Source organism: Pteropus medius, unplaced genomic scaffold, assembly GCF_902729225.1.
Source record: "Pteropus medius unplaced genomic scaffold, Ma_sr-lr_union100, whole genome shotgun sequence".
Classification (NCBI taxonomy): Eukaryota; Metazoa; Chordata; class Mammalia; order Chiroptera; family Pteropodidae; genus Pteropus; species Pteropus medius.
Genome location: NW_024344240.1, coordinates 1,404,326 through 1,429,621, shown reverse-complemented (window position 1 = coordinate 1,429,621; position 25,296 = coordinate 1,404,326). Strand labels below are relative to the sequence as shown.

The following is a 25,296-nucleotide window of genomic DNA, read 5'->3' as shown; positions in this document are numbered from 1 at the left end:
GTGCTCATAGGCTTCCCGGCCTGTGTCTGCGCCTTTTTCTCTGCTTTACATGCCACCACTTAGGATCTTCAAGGACCAGTTCCAACATTCATTCCTCCTACAAATATATTTTACTTTCTACTAGTTTTTAGGAACTATTATGTGCACTGAGATATAGGGATGAGCAAGACATAAGATCCCCATGCTCATGGAGCCTACATTTTAGCACAACAGAAGCAACAGTAATAAATAAGCGAGATAATGAACAATTTCTGAAAATGTTATAAAGCAACTGATTTTATACATTAAAGACTAATCTTGTAGAGTGTTCTTTGAAATCGTGGAGTCATTGGCAGTGTTCAATTTATTTTATTCTATTTTTTATTATTTATTTACTAATTTTACACCTACAGCACCTGGTCTTCCTAGGTAGTCTCCCATCCAAGTACTAACCAGGCCCGACCCTGCTTAGCTTCCGAGATCAGATGGGATCGGGTATGTTCAGGGTAGCACGGCTATAGATTTAATAGCAATTTTTAAAATTGAAATCATCTTACTGGCTTTACTGAGCTTTTCAATTAAGTTCTGAGATTTCCCACATCAATATCCCTGTGTCTTTTACTTGTCATTTTTTTTTCCCCCAATGGCTTAAAAAATATTCCAAAGACTTTTTCTTAATAAAACTTGTACAAACTTTTAAATATGGGAAAACAAATAAATCAGACTTCAGGTAAAAGAGGTTAGCTACACCTAACAGTGCTATATGGCATTTAGGACTTTTAATCACCCGCCTTGAAGGAAGAAATCAAAGAGGGCCTGTCTGACACACAGACAGAGCAGCAGTAGGTCAAGAGCCTCCAGCCGTGTTTTGATTCCGAACTCTTCTGTTAGCTGACCATGTGACCTGGGCTCCTTCACTCAGCTTACTGTGCTCATCTATGAAGGAGACATTTACAGCTGAAAATCTCTATGTTGTTTTCTCGTGTTGAAGTTTTGTGACCAACTGCGTCGAGCAGGAGAAGATACAGCTACATTTTACTTAAAAGAAATCTCGTTTATGAAATTTTGGCTATCTTTATAAAAGAAGGTAAGGTTTACAATATATTTTTTTGCTCTACTGTTTTTATAGTGCTATCGGAGTACCAGTCTCCACCCTGCTAACTCCAGCCTCGGGTTCTCAGACGTCCCATTTGACTTGGCAACAGCATTTGACCAGTTGACCGTGTCCTCCTCCCTTTGTCATCGCTCTTTGTTGTCCTCCTACTTTACTGGCCACTCTCAGTCTCCTTACCCCTTTCTCTTTCTCTGCCTGCCCTGTAAACAGTGGCGCGCCCAGGGACAGGCCCCACTTGTCTCGAATGATCTTATTTTAGTTGTCTATTGCTGTAAAGAAATAATCCCAAATTAGCAACTTAAAACAATATGTATTTACGATCTTACAGGTTCTATGGATCAGAAATCTGGGCACAGCAGACCCGGGTCCTCCGACCTAGGATTTCTCATAAGGCCGCAGTAAAGTTGTCAGCGGAGACAAGGTTTCATCTGAAGGCTTGACTGGGAAGGCTGGAGGTCCAGCTCACGTGGTCGTTGGCAGGGTTCAGTTCCTTGGGACTGTTGGAATCGGGGCCTCAGTTCCTGGTTGGCTGGTGGCCGGAGGTCACCCTCAGTTTCTTGCCATGTTGGCCTCTCTAACACGGGAGATTACTTTATCATCTTTAAATAAGATGAACTATAATCAATCATAAAATTAATTCTGTATAATAGGCATCTAAAATTTAACATATCCCAAACCGAATTCCTGACTTGCTACCGACGCCCTCACCCCAAATATGCTCTTCCTGCATTATTTTGCCATCGCAGTAAATGGTAACGATGTTTGTATAGTTTCACGTGCCAAAAAGCCTCGCAGTCATCTATGACTTCTCTCTCTCTTTCATACACATCCCACATCAAACCACTGGCAAATCCTTTTGACTTTACCTTCAAAAGAATTTATATCCAGAACTAAATTTTTTTTAATCTTTCCCACTGCCACCCTGGTCTAGGCCACCAAGGTCTCTTGCCTACATTACTGTAATGAATCCTCAAGCTATTTCCATCCTTCTGCCATTGCTACCCTTCAGTCTCTTACCAACATAACAGCCAGATTGATCCTGTTGAAATGTAAGTCAAATCACCATTCTTCTGTTCTGAATCTCTCAGTGGCTCTTCATTTCACTCGGCAGCAGAACTAACATTCTAATAATCGTCTCCAAAGCTCTACATGAGCTGGTGCTTTGTTTCCCTCTCTCTTCTCGTCTCCTCCTCATCCCCTCACTCACTTTGCTCCATCCGCACTGGCCTTCCTGCTGCTCCTTTGAACACGCTAGGCATGTGTTTTAAAATGTACCCTGGATTTGTTTTAATCAGATATGGTAAGACATGCAGACACGGAAGTGACAGTCATAAAGGAAGAAGTTTTTATTCCCAATTCTCTAGAAGCAGGAGACATAGCATGCCATGCAGGGCCACACGAGGAAGCATCAGGGCCAGTCAGGAGGCAGAGGAATGAGGGGAAACCATAAAGAGAAGCCTTTATTCTGATTTCTGCTGGGAAAAGCAAGACGAGGCAGGTGGAGCAGGATTAGGACTGGCGAGTATGAACAGTTTCAGAGGGCTCTCAGGTCTAGAGGATGTCTCTAGCTGTCAGATACCTGCTGCTGGGGTGACTAGGACAGGATTATAAGAGCCCTGAGTGTAAGAGCCCAATACAGGAGTGGCTGGTGGTATGGGCTTTGGATTGGTTGGTTTGCGTATGAAAGACATGCTCCCCAGGGTAAGTCATTTACTATGTCCAGGAATTAACTAACACAGGAGAGTCCCTCTCTTCAGGATCAGCATAGACCCAGATGCTGGAGCATCAGGAATACAGAAAATTAGAAAATATAGTTAATACAGCACGTGCTTATATAAGTCCAATTGCACTTCTTGTTCCCTGTGTGTATATTGTTGTATACTGTCATTTCCACATAGATTACTTCCTCATAGAGTCTTTATTCAAAATTATCCTGTCGTTCACGTCTTCCCCGACTATCACCCCATGCGATCTGGCCGTCTCTCACCTCAGCCCTGTCATCTCCTTTCTCCTATTCTGCCTTTTGCTTTTCTGTTCCCTTTAGCGCTTATCAGCATGATAAAGAAGTTGACCCTTCCCCCCACATATCACATACATGCACATACATAAGAGCGAGAGGCCCAGCTCCTGGTGGAACAGCATCTGGGGACATGAGTTAACGGGAAACTTCCTCTGCTCTGAGGGCGAGGAGCACGTGGAGCCTCCACAGAGGGACTGAGGCTCCATCAGAGCTGAAGACTTGGTTGGTCCATGTTTTCAGTTTGGACAATGCCTGGAGGCTCCTCTATGCTCCCTGGAGAGGATCTTTGGCAGAAATTCAGCTCAGTCAATTAAACGATGGTCAGGGAAGAACCAGAGACATACGTGTCATCACAAACAGCTGTCCCCAGCTGTGCGTGACCTGACAGCATCCTGCCCTGCATTCAGGGATGGGAGGGTGGAGAATGTAAATAGTCATACCTTTTCCTTTTTGTTTACTGGACATGTAATAGCCCTCTTTCTCTTTAAGAAAAGCGGAGTTAAGAATGCTCTGTTCGGTTAGTACAAGTTGTTGGGTGAAAAACAATTATAGTGGTGTGTTTTTAATTACTCTGGCTCATCCACATGTCATTTTGCAATACCACGTAGAGCTTAGGCCTTAAATCTGTCCCTTAGAAATTGCGTGTAAGAATCAGATTCCAAATGCATTAAGAAATAAATAGAAGAGACATCTAACCTTTTAATAGTGCCTTAAATCCTGGAAAATTTCCAAGCATTCTTCCATGTGTGACTTTGCTGACTTATTTAGCATATATTTATTGAACATCAACTATATACTGGGCTCTGTGTTAGGCGTCACGAATAAAATGATGAACAAGAAAGATAAGGATGAGGCTTATGATCTAGGAAGGGGGATGATAACAGACTACGACCAGCAGAAGAGGGTCTGGTGGCTCAGGGATGCGGTGGCTGAGGTGGGGAAGGGCATGTGAGGAGGGTGGCGAGAAAGCCAAGGGCAGAGCTTCGAGGGCCGAAGTGGCGTTTAATTCTCAGTGTGTGAGCCACGAAGGACATCATCATAGCGCGTGAGCACGAAACTGATAGGATTCAGTGTGTGACTTTTAATCCTCCTTCCAGACAAGTGTTTTTATAAAACATCTCCCATACAATATATTTATTCTTATGTTTGGTTTTCAGTTCTTTTCTTGTTATACTTGTTTACCTAGACCATAGCAAAAAGTAGCTTTTATACATTTAAGAAAAATAAATGTTCACCCATTTATACTTTCTACTCTCAAGCATAATAGCAAAAGAATCCCTGAGTAAGAAACAGATCTGAGTTTGAACCTTTACTCGAGCACTAGTTATTTGTGAAAATTTGAAGAAAGTCATGTATCTTCTCTACCTCTCTGTTTCCTCATATGCAAGGCAAAAAGAACATCCTCAAAATACCTTTCAGCTTGCAAGTTTTGCAGTCTTTCTCCAGGAGGTGTTGGGTTACTCCAAGCATAATCTTGACAAATATATAAACATCTGCTTAAGAACACCCATTTTGACCTCGTGGTATCTATTATTGGGTCAGTCTACTCACATGAATTTATCTATTGACACACATACCTACATATTCTCTACTTTTCCCCATACCTCCAAACTATAAAGTATTCCCGTAGTCATCTATGCAATTAGAAGCACGAAAGATTGAGAAGATATAAAGGAGCCGTTCCATTCTGTTACATGATCAGGCTTCGCGATATTAATAGCATTGGCTGTTAGCCAAGTCTTATAATTAACTGGCTTGTTGGTAATTAGAAGGAATACAACAACTCGTATTATTAAATGATGTTGTGTTGGGTATAATGGATGTGAGAGGTACCTCTAAGGTTAATCCCTGAATCTTTAACCCTCACAGTCATTACAAGGGTCTGACCTAGACCAAGCCTGCTCCCGCCACCTTGGCTTTGCACTGGCTACACCAGGTAGAAGAGCATCTACGACTTTCTGCTCGGCCTGTGGTCCTGCAGGTAATTTAAATTTTGGCATACTGTGTGCTTTTCTTGCTTCTCTTCCTCCAAATAGATGACGTAGACCAATTCAGCTTGGTCATAAATCCATTTTCCTTTTAAAAATTTTTTGCAAAATTCTAACGCATAGTTAAAGCTAAAAATTGGGACTTGGGTACAGCAGGGGACACGTTTGCTGCTTTGAACTTAGGTTTCCATTTTATCAAATACCATGCTCCCCCCACCTCCTGCAAAGCAGCTTGGAGGATGTTCCCTAGAGTCTGTATTTATTGCAAAAAATATAGAGCCATGGGCCAGATTTAAATTCTATTAACTTCCTTTGCAATGGAAGCTCAAAAGAGAAATGTTGATTAAGTTTATATATAAAAGCTAGAGATTTGGAGGCAAATATTTTCTAAGATATGACTGCCTCTCTAATGTCCTTTCTCCAGGGCTTTAACTATTAATTTGGATCCGAAGCCTAGTTTGTATTTTCCATTTGCCCATGTGGTTTGTTTATAAACAGTTTGTTTATGGAGGCTAAATGTCTTGTTTTTAAATAAGATTATGATATTATTACTGCTCACAGCAATCTCCAGCCTAATTTAATAATTCGCCTGGTACAGTTTCTCTAATTGAATTGTGCGGGTTATAGAAAGTGATGAGGGATTCAAAGTTACCTGTTGTCCCAGAGCTCTGCTCGTTCCCTCTGAGAAGGAAGCCGAAGTTTACAGAGGAATCGCTGGGTAAACAAGAATTTAGACAAACACACGCGGGGACCGATGGGGACTGTTAAGTGCTTGAATAATGTAATAATGTCACCCATAGCTCTGGGTGTACAAACTGAAGATTTATGCAAGTAATTAATAGTGTCTTGCCAAGAGAGTCTGTAGGCTTTTCAAAAAGAATCTTTCTTTGTGTCTTTTGATATTTAAAGAGCTGTAATTACAATGGCAGAGCTTTGAATTCTTTTTCCCCTCATCCTCTTATACACATTAATTTATGGACCAATCCAGTATTACAGACAAGCTAATGAAAGAACCACATACTCCCTTTATAATTTTTTTTTTTTACAGTTTCACTTGTGTGGATGAATGTAAAGTAGTTAATGCTATAAATAAGTATAATGATGTATCTCTTCTCTCAATTGCCAGTTGTTGATGCTGTGGTCTCAGACAAAGGAAGAAAAGAATTGAATTTAAATCTCTACCCATCTCGTTCCCTTTTTCTCTCTTGTGCTCCAGTTAGGAAATTCAAATGTTTCTGCCATTATGAGGTGTTTAAAAAAAAGGACTCAAACTAGATTCCCCCCCCTCTTTGTTTTTAGAGTTATGGAAGACTCAGGAAAAAAATAAAAATTGCATAACTGCTGCAGTCACCTTTGGCTTCGCCAGGCTCAAGGTTTAGATCCTCAGTGATAATTTTTTTCCCTTGCCTTTATTGAGCTGTAATTGACAAATAAAAATTGTATATATTTGAGGTGTAAAATGTGATGGTTTGATATACATATACATTATAAAATGATTCCCATCATTAAGTTAATTAACACATCCATTACCTCTCATAGCTACCATTTTTTTCCACGTGTGTGTGTGTGTGTGTGTGTGCGCGCGCATAGTGAGTATGCTTAAGACCTATAGTCTTAGCAAATTTCAAGCTTACGATTCAGTATTATTAACTATAGTCACCATGCCATACTTGAACTCTCCAGAACTTGATCATCTCATAGCCAGAAGTTTGCATCCTTTGACGAACATCTCCCCGTTTCCTTCACCCCCAGCCTCTGGCACCCACCGTTCTACTCTTTGGTTTTATGAGTTCGACTTTTTTTAGGTTCCACGAGTAAGTGAGATCGTGCAGCGGTTGTCTTTCTGTGTCAGGTTTATTTTACTTTATCATAATGATCTCGTTCAGTTCAGTCAGGGCTGGGAAGAGGCGTCCTGGGATTAGAGCATGCAGACCTCTGGTCTTCCAGTACACCATACCCTGTGGGGCACGCTAACAGCGAGCCTTCAAATGTTCACGAAAATAGTGTAGCTTCTTATGGCATGCCTTGACCAGAAAACATGAGTGTATGTATTCTCTTAGATTTTTGGTGTCCCTTTTAAAAGTTTGAAATGATGTTTGCTTGTCCTATGAACAAGCCATATTTTGCATGCAACTTAACTAAAAGCATAAAGCTGATTAAGATGTTTTACCTGAAAAGCCTTTTGAGTACAAGGCTAAGGCCAGGGCTCATGGCCTTCAAATAACAGGACCAAAACATGAGCCACATCATATTATATTTATAGAAGCGCTAGAGACAAGACGCTTTAAATCCTTTCTCCAGACAGTGAGTGACTCATACAGATTTCCCAAACAAAATACACGTGATGCTACATTCAGTTCTTGAGACTTAATGACACATTCCATAACACTAGCATCATGACTGCTAATTCTCTTCATTTCTTGAATGTATGTATTTCCTCCATGAACTTAGATATCGAAGGGACCTCTGCACCATCTAATCCAAATTTCATTTACTTCATGGTTGATAAAACTGAGATCCAGAAAAAGGAAGTGGTGTTCTGGGGTCCAAAAGATAGCTGATGGCAGAGGCAGGATTTGGTTTCCATTATTCATGGACAGCATGTCCTTCTGTGGTCTAATCTTTCATTTTAATGACATCTGTCTGTTCAGTGGGGTCAGAGTGGGAACAACTAGTCACTTTGTGATTTTTCAGTTTGTTGACTCTCTTAAACTGTGATTTCCTTTAAGTCAAAGGTCTTGTGTGTTTAATTTGCTCCTTATGGTACCTGGGAGAACTTTGTAAAAAATAATGAGTGTATAACATGCACTGCACTCCAGTGGCAACAGAGCTTTTTTTTTAAAAACCAACTTTGGGTACCATAATTGTGACACTGCAAATCCTTTGGTAAAGAATCTGGTCCAGTTTAACAATTCCGGGAGAGAGTTATCAAATTTGACCCGTATTAACGATGATGAGAAGATTTCTCGAGGAAAATAGAACCTACACAACTGATACAATTTAATAAATATTAATTTAAGTGTAACTTTGTAGACAACAAATAAAACTAATGTATAGTGGATACACCAAAGGTGTCAGCTCTGGATTGTTCTGACAAGACTACGTGTTTGGGATTTTTTTCTTTTTTCTTTTTTTTTTGAGGTGTTGTTTACTATCTGTCGTGGCATTTCAGACTTGCATTAATTGGCTTTGGAAAGTTCCTCTCTTATATCGAAACTCATGTACTAATTGCAAAGACTTGCCAGATGTCTACATTTGTTTAAGGTTAAAACTCTAAGTACAGGGTGATTGTTAACTATATTTTCATAGTAATTGTCACTGCTATTTCTAATCTTCTGCTAATAAGATCAACACAGGGAGGAAGAAGATGGCCTGTGACCTATTTCTCTCCCTTTAAGAGGAGATAGGGGCTCATGCTATTAAAGAAAAAAATTATTCATGACACTAAAGACAGTATGGAAGACTTTATTCGAGGGGGCTACTACAATGGGGTTTGCAGTAGGGGAGAGAGATCAAGCTCAACTCCAAGTACAGCAAAGAAACGTAGGAATTTATAGCCAAAGAGCAGGGTGGGAGGCGGTGGGTGGAAAATTACTAGGAGGAAACACCGAGAGTAACGGGGTATCTTGGAGAAACGGACTCATCAGGATTCTTACTGAGAGCAGGCCAGGGTGATCAGGTATCATGTGGGAGGTGGTAGAGGATGAGAAAATTGAGGATCACCAGATATGGAGAATAGAGGGTGGGGGTGGGGGTAGTGGGTTCTGGTTAAAACGACTCATCAGGTTTCTTGCTAAAATTGAACAATTCAGAGACAAAGACAGAAGTCCAGAAATTGAAGCTTAGTTGAAAAATTGCTCAGAGGAGGCTGACTAACATTTGGTCAAGGAGAGAATCTTTGTCAATGCCCAAGAAAGAAAGAAGACAGATGATAAGGTATGATACCCAGGTAAAAATGCTAATAACGAACCTAATTAATGGTATTTTATAGGAGAGGAATTTGGAGTGGGGGCATTTTATTTTATGACTAGTTTCGAGCATACAGTACGTTGGTTAGACATTTATATAGTTTATGAAATGATCCCGCAATTACTCTATCTTCCCTCTGGCTCTCCACACGGCCATTACATTACTGCTGACTGCATTCCCTATGCCGTGCTCCCCACCTCCATGACCATCCATCAACTACTAATTTGTACTTCTTTAACCCTTCTCCCCTTTCTCCCAGCTCCCCATCCTCCCTCCCCTCTGTCCATCATCAAATCGTCCACTATATTTTGGAGTTCGTTTTTGATTAGTTTGTTCTTTTTGTTCCTTAGATTATGCATATAACTGAAATCATATGGTATTTATTTTTCTTGGTCTGACATATTTCACTCGGCATAAAAACCTCTAGGTCCATCCATGTAGTTGCAAATGGTAGGATTTTATTTTTTTAATGACTGAGTAATATTCCTTTGTATATATGAACCACAACTTCTTTATTCGATCGTTTGTTGATGGGCATGTAGGTTGCTTCCATACCTTGACTATTGTAAATATTACTGCCATGAACATAGGGATGCAGAGATCTTTACGAATTATCGTTTTGGTTTTCTTTGGATAAATACTCGGAAATGTCATTGCTGGGTCAAAAGGTAGATCCGTTTTTAATTTTTTGAGAAAACTCCAGACTACTTTCCATAATGGCAAGTAGTACCAATTTGCAATCCCAGGGGAATTCTTTTAATTAAAAATTTAAAAAATTAAAAAAAATTTAAATACAGTTGACATACAACATTATGTTAGTTTCAGGTATACAGCACAATAATTTACAAAGCAATCTCCCCAATAAATCTAGTAACCATTTGTCACTATATGTGGTTATTACAATATTATTGACTATATTCTCTACACTGTACTTTACACCCCCGTGACTGACTGTTTTTATAACTGACAATTTATACATGTTAATTAATCCCCTTCACCTCTTTAGCCAACTCCATTGGTGACCATCAGTTTGTTCTCTGTACCTATGAATTTGTTTCTGTTTTCTTTATTCATTTATTTTGTTTTTTTAGAGTCCACATATAAGTGAAAGCATATGGTATTTGTCGTTCTCTAACTTATTTCACTGAGCATGATGCAGCAGGGAATTCTTATGTGTGGGATGTTTCAGCAAGTGTTCTCTGACTTAGAATGCTTACGATAAACAAAGACAGAATTCACGGATTTATGGGACATGGCTTTTTAGAAAATGTCACGGATATAACTTTCTGTATATTATTGAGAGTTATTTTATAAACTGAAATGCTGCCTGCCAGGACAGAAAACCATACTTTTCCTGGAGAACTCCCCCGTTGCTCTAGGCCAGAGGGTTCGACTGATGCCAAAGGTAAGAACCTGAAGAGGTGTACCTGGTATTTCAGCCCTCGCCTTGCTGTGTCTGTGCATCTTAGCTGCTTGTGCTCTTGAAATTATTAGTAAAGCTTGATACTGGGTAAGAGCCTTGATTCCTGGGAGAGATCCTTTCTTTTAGGTTAGCTCCTTCATCTATGTGTAAGAAAATAAGGAGATTTGCTTTCCTTTCATGTCCCTTCTCAGCGATGCACAATTGTAGCTGTGACAACCGCATTTTTCCCTGAAGATCATTCCTCTCTCTGTCCTATGGTGGAGAAGGCCGGTCTATGTAAATCTCTTCCTTTTTTAGTGGGTAAAAGAGGTCAACTTCTACTACCTGAAAAATCCTCTTTAACGGTGAGGAAAACAGCAACTCTTTGGGATTCTCACTTTTGAATTCTCCCAAAATTCTCTCTTACTGCAGCCACCCCGATCATTACTGTTTTACAGTTTAATTACCACTGTGTTTTTGAGCTATGGGTGGTCAGCAAATAGTGGTAGCACGGTGAGTTCTCTTTGTCTTAACTGACATTGTCTCTTCTTTATATTGTTCTTAAAGAACAATGCTTTTTCTAGTCATGGACTGAGCACTAGACTGAAAGTCAGACAAAGGTTCTGTTCCGCTTTTAATGACCTTTCTGAATTTGAATGTGTAACTTATTTTCTGGTCTTTACTCTCTTAGAAAATAGAGTTAAATATTTTTCTTTTGTGGTAAAGGTTCTCAAACTATTTGTGCTTGTGCCCGTGTGTTCATGCCTGCATGTTAGAGAGACAGACAGTAAAATCTTGTTGCCCTTGGTTCCATAATGTCAGACAGTAAATATAATAAGCAAATACTTCATAATTGGTTTTTAAATAATAACCCAGCATACTGTATGAGTATTTAAGCTCAAATATTCAATATACACTCAATAAAATAACAATAATTTCATTAGACTGATTGGCAGACAAATTTCTGGAACAGTCTGTAAGTAAACTAAATCCATATTGACTATATCAATCTTCATGACTGTCTTTTATTAAATTATAGCTTTAGAGCAAATGACCCTACATTTCCATGTCTTTTTGTTCAATGGAAAATAAACTTTTTAAAGCTGGAAAAGGCTTGTAGATTATATATGAAATTCTGTACAAGGTCAGAAAATATCAATTCACCGATCTCTATAGAAGTACAAAATTGAATCGAAGTAAGTTAGAACAAAAATTCACCATTTTTAACTCTAGTATTTTATACCAATCTTTTTTTTCTTAGTGTGTAGCTGAAAGGAGAGCCTTTGGAATATGTATAAGTGACAAATATCAAGGATTATAATTTTAAAAGCATCGAATTTCAAGAAGACATACTTTCCCAAAAAGTTGTTTAATACCATGTTAGCAATCCAAAGCGTAGGTTTGAATTCACAACAACCATTGATTGAGCACTGCATGGCGCTGTCGTTGGTACTAGAGATATACCAGCAAACAAAACAGATAATCCCTGTCCTCATGGAGCTTGCATCCTCTTGGGCAAGAAAGAAAATGAATAAACTTAATATGTAAATTAGAAAATATATTTGAAACTGACAAGCGCTAAGGAGAAGAAAGGAAAGTGAAGAAGAAGACCGAGGAGCTGTGGGAATGGAAGGCTGCTGCAATTTTCAATGGAGGGATCGGGAAAGATTCTCATAGTGGGATTTCAGCAGAGGAGGTGAGGGAGCATGTCTTGTCAGCGTATGGGGAAGCGCAAGAGAAACAGCCAGCGAAAGGCCTCCTGGAGCTCGAGCACGTTTGGGTGTTTGAGAGTCATCCAAGTCAGTCTAGATAGGTGTGAGCAGAATGAAAAAGAGGGTAGTAGATCAGAGAAGTAATAGTGTGCGTGTGTGTGAGTGTGTGTGTGTGCGTGCATGCATGTGTGCAGATCATGTGAGGCCTTATAGACCACTGTAACATATGGCTCGCTCTGAGTGAGCTGGGAAGCCATTGGAGGGTTTTAAGCAGGGGCGAAATACAATATGACTTAAGTAAATTTGAAGTAGTCACTCTTGGAGTAGGATAGGAACCTCACAGGTGATAACTGGAGTCACAGATTAGCAAGCCTAGATAAGATTAAAAGGATCATCAGTTGCAGGGCTGAGAGCAGGTAAAAACCAGAGAGACTAGTTTGGAAGATATTGCAATAATCCAGGCAGAGCCGATGGTCACTTGGTCCGGGGTGGGAGTGATGGAAGTGGGGAGGTGTGGTTGAATTCTGTGTTTATCGAGAAGGTAGAGTAAACAGAATTTGCTGACAGATTGAATATGGAATATTAGAGAAAGGGGAATTAGAGACAATTTCAAGGTCTCCTTGCCTGCATCTGGAAGGGTGGAATTGCCTGTAACTGAGATGGGGCTAATCTAGAAGAAGGAGGTTTTGAGGCTCAGTCCTGTGTATGTTACATTTTGAGGTGTCTCTTAGATATTCAGAGATACCAAGTTGGTATTTAGACATATGAGCCTGAAGTTCAAGGGAGAGTTCTTGGCTGAGGATATACATTTGGAATCTCCAGTAAACCGACGGCGTATAAAGCCATGAGCTTCGATGGAATCAATGAAGGAATAATTGGAGAAAAGAAGCCCAGGAAAGAATCCTGAGAAACTTCAATTTCATGAAGTTGAGAAGTTGAGGAAGGACTAGTAAAAGGCACCGAGAAGGGGTACCCCGTGGGTGACAGAAACAACCGAGTGAGTGTGGTGTCTGGAGGGCAAGTGAAGACAGTGTTTCAAGGAGGAGGATGATCGATCAGCTGTGCCATTTCATATATTAAAAGAGGAGATAACTATGACATAAATATTTGAAATTGTAGGGTAGCAGGATTTTGCTACCCCCAAATATATCTCTTTGATGTGAGGATTATTTTAGGCTGATTCTTTTTAAGGAATAAAAGGCTCAGGGAGAACTTTTTACCTCCTTTTTGCTACCTAAAGGACTTTAGATAAAGGGCCTGGTCCAGGAAGAATGCTATCCTTGAAGATATCTGCAAAGACTATGAGCCAGGTGTTTTGGGGGGCGCTTGGGGCACAGAGACCAGTCCTCTCTTCGTGGCATGACAAACATTTGTTTTTCCATCTCCGTGTGACTCGCCTCCCTCCCCTTTGAAGTCCCAGACTCCTCTCCTCCTTTGTTCACAATAGCATGTAGGTCCCAATTGCCTGACCATCTGTGGGCCCTCATATTTCTAGGGCGTCCCTGTACACATGAAATTAAATTTGATTTTCTCCTGTTAATGTCTCGGTTAGGTTTAATTCTTAAACCAGCCAGAAGAACCTAGAAGGGCAGATGAGAACTTTTTCCTCTCATAAAATCAAGGATTTTTTTCTCTAAAGGGTAGGACATTCTTTATTTTCTTTTTGATTAGTCTTTGGGAGAAATATCAGTGTAAACTCACATTAGTTTGTGCCTTTTACATGATGGACTAAAGGGTGAAAACTTGGTATAATTTGGGCCAAACAGTAATTATGTAATAAATAGCATTTTTTTTTAACTTGGGTCACAATGCAGTATTTAAAATTAAATAACTGACTAAGAACATATCTTCTGAAATCTGACAAAAATACAAGTGGTTTCTTTCCATCTACATGCTGGATGTAGAAAATGCTTGCTATTTATGTATACCCCATCATGCACTTCTGGTTCTGAGACTATTTTTTGGAACTTGTGCATTTGGAAAAAGAATTACTTATATGCAAGTGTGTGGAACTCATAGAGCAAATGGAACATTGTATTGGATGATCTCTAAAGCCTCACTCAGTTCAAAGAGTCTAAGAATAATGCTTTTACCAGTGGTCTCTATTAGGCCAAGTTGGATGGCGTTGGGAGTTAGCAGCCCCTCAAATAAAGCAGATTAACCCCACTGCCATTTCTCTTAGGGAAAAGGCAGCTCAGCTTTTTAGAGCATATAGGTCATCAGCAAAAGTTGGATTAGAAAAGTCTTCAAGTCACAATTATTCCATAGTGTAATAGAATCGAATTGTGATTTAGGCTTAAGAGTGAGGGGAATGAATTTTTAGTTAAGAGCCACGAAAATCAGCACTATTTCATATAGTTTAAATAGACTGCTATTCTTAGTTCAATATAGGCATTCATTCAGTTCAGTTTCCTTGAGTCCAGAGGTAATAAAAAGATACACATTTTTCTTCAACCGATTTTGGAAGGGCTTATAATTTTTAAAGCTATTTTTTTGTTGTTTAAATTGCACAGCTACTAATTTTTTACAGCCAGTTTCAAAGAGAAATGATACAATCCCATCCTCCCATTTCTGTTTTAAGACCCTACAGAGACAGCGTGAAATGACATGACATCAGAGAAGTCTTTTCACTTTTCAATTGTTTTTCAATGTTTCAAAGAGATTTTGAAGTTAGGCAGAATCTCCGAGAATTTTAGATCAGAAATTTCTTCCTCAATGACTCTTTTGTCATTAGTACGTTTTAAACAACACATTTTTGGAGGAAGGCGGAATGTTCCAGAAGCTTGCCTCATTAAAGAAATTTCTTCACGGTTGAAGCTAGTGATGGATTACGTTTATCAAAACTGTCCGAGAAGAAAGGCTGAATTTAAGGTTAAAATGGTGTAAATTTGAAGAAATCACTGTCAGAGTTGGACAGGAGCATCAGAGTCGATACTTGAGACACAGATCAGCATGACCAGATTTGTTACCATCTGTTTCCAGAAGAGCATCCATCGACTTAGTTTCCACCTGAGTTTGGGGAAGCAAGACATTTGCTCTGTGTATGACGAGGAGAGGCATCCGTTTAACAAGACAGGAATTTATTTGGGTGTGTGAATCAGCAGCGAGTTGTGCAGGAAAATGCCCGCTAAGCATGAGTGTCTCTTGAGTGCTGCAGCCCGTTAGGCCCCAAGCCTACCAAGTTCTCTGTGTCCAGTTTCACGATCTCCACTCTTTCAAGTCGGTCAGGAAACTCTTGTATTTGGCTTTTGGCTTACCTGTGTATGTTTTGTTAAAAAATGTGTTGTTCCACGTTCAAATATTCGATTTTGGAGCCCAGGATTCCCTCTGGGTAGCCCAGCCTGGTGAAAGGGACCTGGGTGACATGGAGTCCTGCAGCTCTGGAGGCGGCCGCAGTGTTTGGCCTGGATATACAGACTGACGGCCACTTTCCTCAGAGGCCTCTTTGATGTGTAGCCGGAAGCATTGTTCAGCCTGTCCTGAGGGCCCAAGGAAACAAATACTTCCTGTGGTTCATTTTTCTTCTGAAGATCCTCTGACCAGAACCCAGCAGCGCCTGGAGCAGAGGCAGGCTCTGGAGCAGGCAGATGGCTGCCGGCTAGGGCAGCACAAGTCCATATCTGTCACCTGGCTTTGGTTTCCAGGACCCAGCCCTGCATCCCCTGGAACGCATGGAAAAGTACTGGACATGAAGCGAGGTCTGGGCGAGAGCTATGCCATCTCTGTCACATTTCTGATACACTTCTTCATCCACAGTCAGGACAAAATTATTTAACAAACATTTTTTTTAGAGGCTTCAGAGAAAGAAGCATCACTACGAAGAAGCAATTGAAATATCCCTCAACTCCAGCCGTGTTAACGATTCGAGGTATTTCTTCCCAGCCTTTTCTAAGTGTTTGTATGTGAACGACTTTGCTCTTCCTCGCTCTCGGAAGCTGCGCCGATCACCTCCCTCACAGCAAACGCGAGACAATCAGGTTTGGATTTCTCCCACATCGACCTCACATTCTCTATGAACACCCCTTCCTCCAGTCTCAGAAGAAGATTTAGGTCTTTTTCTCAAGGCCAATTCTTCCCCTGTTCGCCTGAAGGCGACCCCTCGGTGGCCCCCAGATTCTGTTCTGCCACACGCGCCTCCATCCATCTGGGTGTTGGGTCTCTCTCATCGTGGCCCTTCATGACTGGTTAGAAACCTGAGCAAGGACAGTGTCCTGCCCCCACCCTGCCTTCTGGTGCTCACAGAAGTGTCCTCTTCCCATCGTAGCAAATCTAGTGAGAATCATTGACTCTATTTTCTCACGTCCCATTCACACCTTCTCTTCTTTTAGTGACTGATTTTGTTTTATAATTAACGAAGTAGCATATACATATGGTAAAAAGTTAGACAATGCATAGTGGTATAAATAAAAACTAAGTTTTCCTCTTGCTCCGTATTTCTAAGTCTCCGAGTCCCTTCCTCAAGAGGCCGTTGTTACATCCTGAAGATCTTGTTCTTCCAGAAGTATTCTGTGAATTGGCCAGCATATGCGCCCCTCGCGCCTCCGCTCCCATCATCCACGTTAACAAAGAAAACAATGGAAAGACGCTAACCCCACTGTTCCGCGCTCGTTGCGCCCGGGCCTTGGGGCTGGGGTTCGCTGCGTCCCCTCTGCAGCGTCCCTGCCTGGCCCAGGGATTCTGGGCCCCGTGCTCCCTGCCCTGCCCCCACCCGGCCCCTCACCCCCGGCCCTGCCCCCCGCCCCGCCCCTAGAGTTCGGGCACATGTTCTGTGCGTACTGTACCTTGCGCGGTCCTGTCGTGGATGTCCCCGCCTTAGGCTGGCAACTCCATGGCATATTTGGCAAGTGACTAGATGGCGGGGAGCCGCTCCCTGACCCTCTGGCTAGGTGCAGGTGCGTCCCTGTGTGGAAGCTGAATCTCTGGGAAGTCATTGGTCTGCCATAGATTGGGGTGGGCCTGTGGGAAGGGGTTTTGGTCAAGAGGCTGGTGGTAGGCCAAAGCCAGTAGCTGGTGGGACATACACAGACACACAGACACACAGACACACACACAGACACACAGCACACACACAGACGCACACACAGACACACAGACAATACATAGACACAGACACACACACACACACACACACACACACAGTCGTAGTAGGTTCTTGGCCCTCTGGAGGTTTGCACTCCTCCAGAGAGTGTGTACACCTGTTCCCAAGGGAGTATGACATTAAAGAGCAAATAAAAAACACCATGACAAGCCAGGAGAGAGACCATTGAAGAAAAGAGACAAGCTGTGTTTTTTAGTATCTTTGGTAGTCTTTTTTCTGCTATTTTGAACAAGGGGCCCCGCGCTTTCTTTTGTACCCGGCCCTTTGCAGCTGGCTTTGACTGCAGCCCGTGAGTTCAGGGTTACCGCCCTCAGCGGGTTTTTCTCAGCTAGCCCGCCAGCCAGCTCTGCGTGTCCCTCTCGCCAGCTGTCTCCCCATTGCTCACAACAGCTAAACATTTTTCACTCTGCCCGAAGGTACGCTCCTTCTGCCTCTGCCTCTGCCTCTGCCTTCATCTCTGCAGACAGAGCTCTCTCTTACTTTAGGGAAAAAGAAACGGAAGTCTCCGGAAGAGAATCTCACGATCTTAACCCGTGGTTCTTTACTTCTTGGAACACGGGACATGAGTGCTCCTCCTTACCTAACGTTTATCCTTCACCTGCGCCCGGGATCCCCACCCCCACCCCTGCCGTCCCAGAACTGAGCCTGATCCGTGCCATCTCTCAGTTTCCAGAGAGAGCACTGGAGACGTTGTCTGAGGACAATGCCTGGGACTGGATCGCAGCTTTTCTCTGAGTACTTGTGCCTCAGTTTCCCTATCTGAGAATGGCAATAATCATAGTACTGATTTCACTTTGTTATTATAAAAATTAGAATCTCTTAAATTCCTATGCCTCAGTTTCCCTGAAAATTGGGGTAATCGTTGTGCTTATTTCACTTTGTTGTTATAAAAATGAAGTAAGTTAATGTCGGCGAAGTGATTAGAAGAGGGTCGACCCATCATAAGTGCTATAGAAATGCTTATTTAATAAAATCGAAGGAAAAAAGTCCTCTCCTTCCTCTTCAAACTTTTCTCTCCTTGACTCCTTTTCAACACACCCAGTTCTCCCGCTTCTTAAAAATGACCCTTCCTCGACCCCTACATTCTTTCCAGCTCCAGCCCTATTTCTGCCCTGTTACCTATCCGCGGTCTGCACTTCCTCACTGCCCACCCGCTCCTCGGCTGGCATCGTGATATGCATCCCGCCATCCACGGAAATCGATCTTGCCACTAAAATACACGAATTCATCTCAGCGAATCCAACAAAGATACATATAAATAAGTACATTTATGCATGTACATATGTATGTCTCATTTAATCTCTTCTCTGTACTTGTGATTATTTTTGGCAACTTCTTGAAAGTCTCTTTTCCCTAGTTTTCCGTGATGATGTCTCCTCATGTTTCCTCCCTCTTCTCTAAAAGCTCCTTTTCGATCTTCTTTGAAGGTTTTTCTTTTCTCCTCAAGGTTCTCTTCCAATTTCTTCCACTTGACGCACTCCACGAATGAGTCCATCCACTCCCATGGATGGACTGCCATTGATAAGCTGATGACACTCGTCTATGTACTGACAACGCAAATGCCTCTCCTAAATCCCAGATTAATTTATCCATATTGTCACTTGGATGTCGCAGAGAAATCTCAAAGTCAGCATGTCTGAAACTGAACTTATCATTTCTTCTCCTGTTTCAACTTGCTCAACACGTATGGTTCTGTTCGAGACCTCTCTTGCTTGAAGAAAAAACTCCATTCTTTCTTATATCTTCCATGCTCAGGCTTTTGGCTGCCTCTCTGATATTTTCTCTTGTCAGGCCCTATCATCTTGACCTCTGGACTGTAGCCAAAATGAACTGGTTAAACTGCTCTTAAAACATAAAGCTCACGTTCCATCCTCTGCTCTAGGGGCCTCTTCCCTGTCTGGCTTCGTGGTGACTACCTAGTAATCTTGAGATTCTCTGTGAAGTTTTTATAACTGTCCACAAACTCAGATGAGCAACTGTTGTCACTAAATTTTTTCTTCTACACCTTAAGCCAATTTCTGTCTCTGTGCCTCTGTTTTTTTCATACTAGTGGAAAATACCTAATCACAGTCTTTCTTGGAGTTCCTTTCCTTCTCTAGAGTTAAGTCGCCATTTTAGGATACTACCACAGGTTGCTGACGAGTATCCTTTCCTTATGACTCCAGCATCGCCAGCAGCTCTCTGCTACTTGTCTGCCATACTTGGGGCGTAGAGGTTTTGGTCAGTTTCTCACAGACAATCATTACTGTCTGGGGGCTGCTCGGCCTCTCTTTAGCAATGGGGTCATGAAGGTGGGTGCATTCCTGCTGCTCGCAGATCTGTAGATGGCTTTGCTCTTCAACTCTCAGCCAGGTGACAATTCTTTCTAAGATGGGGTGCAGATGGGGTGAACAGTCCTAGTTTTGCTCATATTTATCCACACCCTAGAATCTTCTTTTCCCATTTACCTCCTCCAAAAATCCTCTCAGAGTAAGGCATGGGTTGAAAACTCAGACACCTAAGGGGTAAGGTTGGAAATGTAAAAAAGTGAAGCAGGTGTGTGTGAAAGATAACACACTTGTAGGAACTGGGTCCATTAAAAGGTGCAGCCATGACACAGCTCCAGCTCACCGATGCCATGAAACATACAGACCCAAAGTTTGCAAAAGTTCCAAATTTTCAAGAGAAGCTGGACATGTAAAGTCTTATATGTAATTGCCATTTTTTTCATGTTGGCAATTAATTCTAAATTTATAAAAATGTCATTTGAACCAATCCAATTATGTCTGTAGACTGTATTCACCCCAGGGATTGCTGGCTTGTGACCTTGGTCCTAAGGGTTTAGGCTTTTCAATAGCAATAACCATAACGATTATACGGAACTCCTTATGTGGGAAAAGGGTGGGAGGGAGACATCGGGGAGCAAAAGTTTCCCACGTACGCATATTTGAAAATGTTGTCATCTCACGCCTTCCCTGACACTCTTCATCCCTGCCATAAAAGCGCTTAACCACCTCCTCTGGGTCCACACACTTCTCTCAACAGAGAACTTCCAGACCATCCAGCAGCGACGCTTCGTGCCAGTGGTAGCTTTGTTTCCATCTTGTTTGCTTACATACCTCTCTCGCCATGTCCCTCAGTCCATTTAGGCTGATATAACAAAAACACTGTAGACTAGGTGGCTTGCGAACAACAGAATTTTATTCCTCATGATTCTGTAGGCTGCCAAGTCCAAGATCAAGGTGCTTGTGGATTCAGTTTCTGGTGAGGGTTCATTTCCTGGGTCATGGATGGTTGTCCTCTCTCTGTGTCTCCACATGGCAGAGGGACAAGGGAGCTCTCTGGAGTCTCTTTTATAAGGGTATTAGTTCTATTCATTGTGGCCCCACCCTGATGATCTAATCACCTCGGAAAGGCCCCGTCTCTAAATACCATCACATTGGAGATTAGGTCCCAACCTACGAATTTTGGAGGGACACAAACATTCAGTCTGTAGCACACACTAAATCCCTTGAGGTGAGAGGTCCATTAGAAATTTGTATTTTTCTAGTGCATAGTCCAAGGTTTAGCATGTCGTATATGCTCTGAGCTGGGACTTGAAGGCAGAAAGGGGAAGAACTATAGACAGAGAGAAAAGCACACGGAAGGACAGAAAGTCATGAACACCAGTGTTGTGTGTTTTTTCTTTAGAGTCCTGTAGGGCATTAGTTTTCTAGGATATAAAATAATAGCGGAGGATGAATAGAGGGGAGTAAGACGAAGACATGCGAGGGGCTTATATGCCGTATTTGCAGCTTATGCTTAAATCTTACACGATAGGAACCCATCAAGTTATTTTTAAAGGAATAAAATAATTATAAAGATGGATTAAAGGGGGATATTCAGTGATTATTTGCTTCTGTGGCAGCCCAACATTGTTGAATGCCCCCCTACATTTTAGTAATTCCCCACATTGTAAATTTTCCCTTCTAAAACTTGAACGGAGGAAACTTCAATTCTAGCCTACATTCCTAGGCTCCCTTGAAACAAGAGTGCAGGTGGGGACCCTGGTTCTACTATGCGGATGCCATCGTGCGATGTGGATTTGGAGCAACGTGAGGCACTAAGTGTGGGGAAAGTGGTCTTGTGACGAGTATGGAGACGGACAGATCTGGCTCTTTGGAAGCACCAGTGGCAGAGTCCTGGCCCCCTTGGTACCTTGATCCTCTGAGGTGCCAGGTGATGGGGTGTTGGTGCTTTGACTGGCATGTTGGGTATTATTCTTGGATGTGTAGCTCAAGCTGGATCTCTGGCCCTTCTGGGGAGTCTGTGAGCCATCTGGCACGTGGAGATCCTGTCATTTGCAACCAAGAACACTGACCAATACAAGATAATATCAGTGAATGTATTGCCCTTGTTCCAATGAGGGCAGATCTTGCATCAGGGGCTTTAAAGCTTAGGGAGGGGTACAGAGCACTGACCTGAAAAGATGTTAGAAAATTCTCTCGTATTGATGTCACTCATTAGGTATGAAGAAAGAGGTTGAGAGAATGAGGGGACAAGTCAGAAAAAATGTTGAGGGGGAAAGAAAGGAAATTAAAGGGCTCAGTGTTGTATGGCCTCGGTTTTCCACAAAACCTGGTGAGGTTATTTGCTGTGAACTGCTGCCATAGGAATGGGCCCGGGGCTACGGACCCATCAAAAAACAGCGCGACAGTCACAGTGCTTAGTAGCCTGCAAGTAGGAACTGAAGAAGTAAATGGCTGGCTGGTCCTGGTTTTTTAGGAAGGCAAGAAAATCCAAGAGGGAATTGGTAGACTAAAGGAATAAGAGTCAAGGGGACAGAGCAGGTTGCTTCTATGCTAGCATTCAAGTTCATGTCTGTATCCCAGCACTCAATAACTATGTGATAAAGGAATGAATGAATCAGATTTTACCAGATGCAAACAGAAAGCGAGAGAGAAGAAGTACAGAATTTAAAATTTGCCTCTAATGGAGACCTCTGCTTTCTCTCATTTGCATACTAAATGTAGGACGGCAGGTGGCTTCATGTTATTATAGCTGCTGAGTCAACTTACATCGGCTGTAGAATTCTACTGCCCTTGTCACAGAAAATGACCTTGAAGTATCGAAGAATTCTCTGGGCTTGTTTCAGACAATAGCAAAAGCAGGATTAATTCAAATGATGGGTTATACATTTTCAGGTCCTTCATATACTCCCAAGGGCAACTAGAAAGCTTTGTAAAGTCTGAATTTAGATCTAAAAGCCCTATAGATCGCTCATTCTCATGTCCACGTTGTCATTTTATATTTAAGTGTTACCAACTTATTTTCTATTTTTGATTTGGTTGCTTAATATTTTGTGGTCTCTCTTCTCTGCTTGCTTTCCACACTTCCATTCTTAATAAAAAGAAAAAAAAAAGATGAAAGAGGGCCTTTTCTACCCATTGAAATAATTTTACCTTTGTATCAGCATGTTTCTCACTTTTCATAATTTGTGAGAATGTAACTATTATAACAGAAGTGCACAGCAGCATGTCTGAGAGTCTGTGTGAGATCACAGAATCCCTCTTCACATTTAGGAGATCCCAAAAGACCAATGAGAAGCACTGAATGAATCAAATGAGAGCTTGTGAGAAGAAGTTAAATGGATTGGGATTATTCATTCTGTATAATAAGGGAACTTGCTAAAAATAATATTAATTCGTCTCAGACACTGTGATCTGTTAAAAAGAGAAACTGTAATATCTTAAAAAAAAAAAAAACCTCCTCTGTGAGCCTTAAAGAGACATATCTAAGCTGAGTGGAGGGAAGTTCTCTCAGAGGTAACTGATTTTAGGGCTATATCAGAGTCCAGAGTCCAATCATGAGAGGGAAACCACATAGAAATTTGAATTGAGGAAGTTTAATGTAAAGAATTATTCATTACAACAGGGAATTGGAGTTACAAAAGGTGGGCTTGTAAGAAGTAAAGAGAACTTCGAAGAATGCAGGAATGGCAGTTGTGAGGAGCAGCCACTGCTGCTGGGTAGGGTACCCACGGAAGAGCCCTCTGCCTGACCTGCCCCCTCTGGAGATTCCTTCCTTTCTGCGGAAGGCATGGCTGTGGTGCAGTCATTGGTAGAGAGTCATTGTAGTGTTGCTCTGGTAGACGTTGCTGGAACCCCACCCTCTGGAACTTGCTGGAAATTCATCCTCTAGGATACAAGGGAGATCTATTGATAGCGAGGTACCTCATTGGAGGTACTCTGTTACAAAACCTCTTGCAGAAGGGGTGCCAAAGCAAGCTGCTGGCTGCTGGGTGCTGCAGGACCTGGCCACTAGAAAAGCTGTGAGTGCTGTGTGAGCTGGGCCCTGAAGATGCTGTGGACTCTGCAGGAGCTAGTATGAGGGGAGTCACCTGAGCTTTAGGAGCCTTTCAAGAAAGCACGTCTGAACTAGAAAAGAAAAACACTTCCTCCGGTAATGTCTCTCTAGTGCCTTCTACTGGCAAAGCTTAATATGCTACTTGGCAAAAAAACCCTAAAGGATCCAGATCAATTTTTGCTCAGCAGGCAATGAAGGTGATTTTGTAGCTGAGGCAGGCAATGTATTTATTTGCAACTGACACAGGTATATGTTTTAGACAGTGACAGGTAAGTTGTAAGTTGTGCTGGAGAAGAATTCTGGCTAGCTGTGTGACCTCTCAGGATAGAGCGAGGAGGTCGGGCTATGTACCCTAGATCCCATCCACTTTCTAGGTGTGTCTCCGTCACACCAACTGTTCTCTAATGAGTTTACATTGCCTTCGAAATAGCTTATTAGCCTGTTGGACTGCGTGTATATCCTATTTTAGTTTTGTAGGATGTGGAAGAAGTCTGTTTATTATTATTGTTGTTGCCCATCTGAAAAAAATATTTCTTATTGTAGGTTAACTTAAATTTTATGGTTAAACCACTTCTGGGTCGTTTCTTGGGACCTGATGCATAATAAAAGAAGCCTTGCCCTTTGCTTTGTCTAGGTGGGTTTTTGGTTAGTTGTGTGTGGTGGGAATAAAACATTTCTTTCTCCTCAACCTTATTTGTGCCCAAAATTATCTTCATAAATAAAAGAGTAATAGACCTGGTGAATTCACTCAATAAGTCTTGTCAATGCTTTTTGGTGTAAGTCTCAGAAATTGAGAATAAGGATGATTGAGTAAAGAATCCTATTGCAAGACAAATGGTTTTTAATTCTTTGTTTTCTCTAAAATTGGAGACACTCAGTGGCTTTCCTGTTGATGGATCATTAAGAAAAAAGACTTCAAATGATATATCACTTCATGATATTTTTGGAGAATAATTTAGAAGGAGTTTAAAGAATTCAGTTACATTGCTATAACAAAACTTCCATTAAAATTTGCTTATTTATGTGGACAAAGTTTCTTAGCACTTGCATATTTAAAAATGAAAACCAGTAATACAGTTTTTATTGAACATATCTCATCCTACTGGTGAGTAATATTCATCCACAAACACATAAACTAATTTAAAAAAACAGCCTCATATGTCTCAATAGATTTTTTTTTTTGTTGATTTTAATGAGAAGATACTGCGGTAGGCAGGATTTTTAAGATGCGTCCCCAAGATTCTTGACTCCTGGTTAATTAAACAAGGGACTTTATAGAATTAAATTTACTAATCCCTGGACCTTAAAATGGGGGTTTGGTAGTGGTTATTCTGGATTATCTGATGGACCCAATGTAATCACGTGAAACCTTAAAAGCAGAAGAGGCAGAAGGGAACGTCAGAGAGCTGCCGCGGAAAGAGGTGGAAGAGAAGTGGAGAGTGAGAAGGATGTGTCAGTTGCGGATTCTGAGACACGATGGACTGCCTACGAGGACCAGAGACTCTAGGAGCTGAACGTGGTTCCCAGACGAAGGCCACAGGAAAAGAGAGCCTCAGCTCCGCAGCTGCATACACCTGAATCCTGCCAGCCACCTGAACGAACCCGGACACGAATCCTCCCCTGGAAACTGCGGACTTCTTGATTTCTGCCTTGTGAGACTTTGAGCAGAGGAACCAGCCGTGCTGTACCT

The 25,296-nt window shown here is 41.7% G+C and overlaps 1 non-coding gene across 1 annotated transcript; it reads right to left on the bottom strand.

The window, feature by feature from the left end:
• Positions 1 to 383: 383 nt before the first annotated feature.
• Positions 384 to 502, bottom strand: LOC120607655 (5S ribosomal RNA). Its single transcript, XR_005654190.1, has one exon. It is a non-coding gene; the product is annotated as a 5S ribosomal RNA (ribosomal RNA).
• Between the last annotated feature and the right edge of the window lie 24,794 nt (positions 503 to 25,296).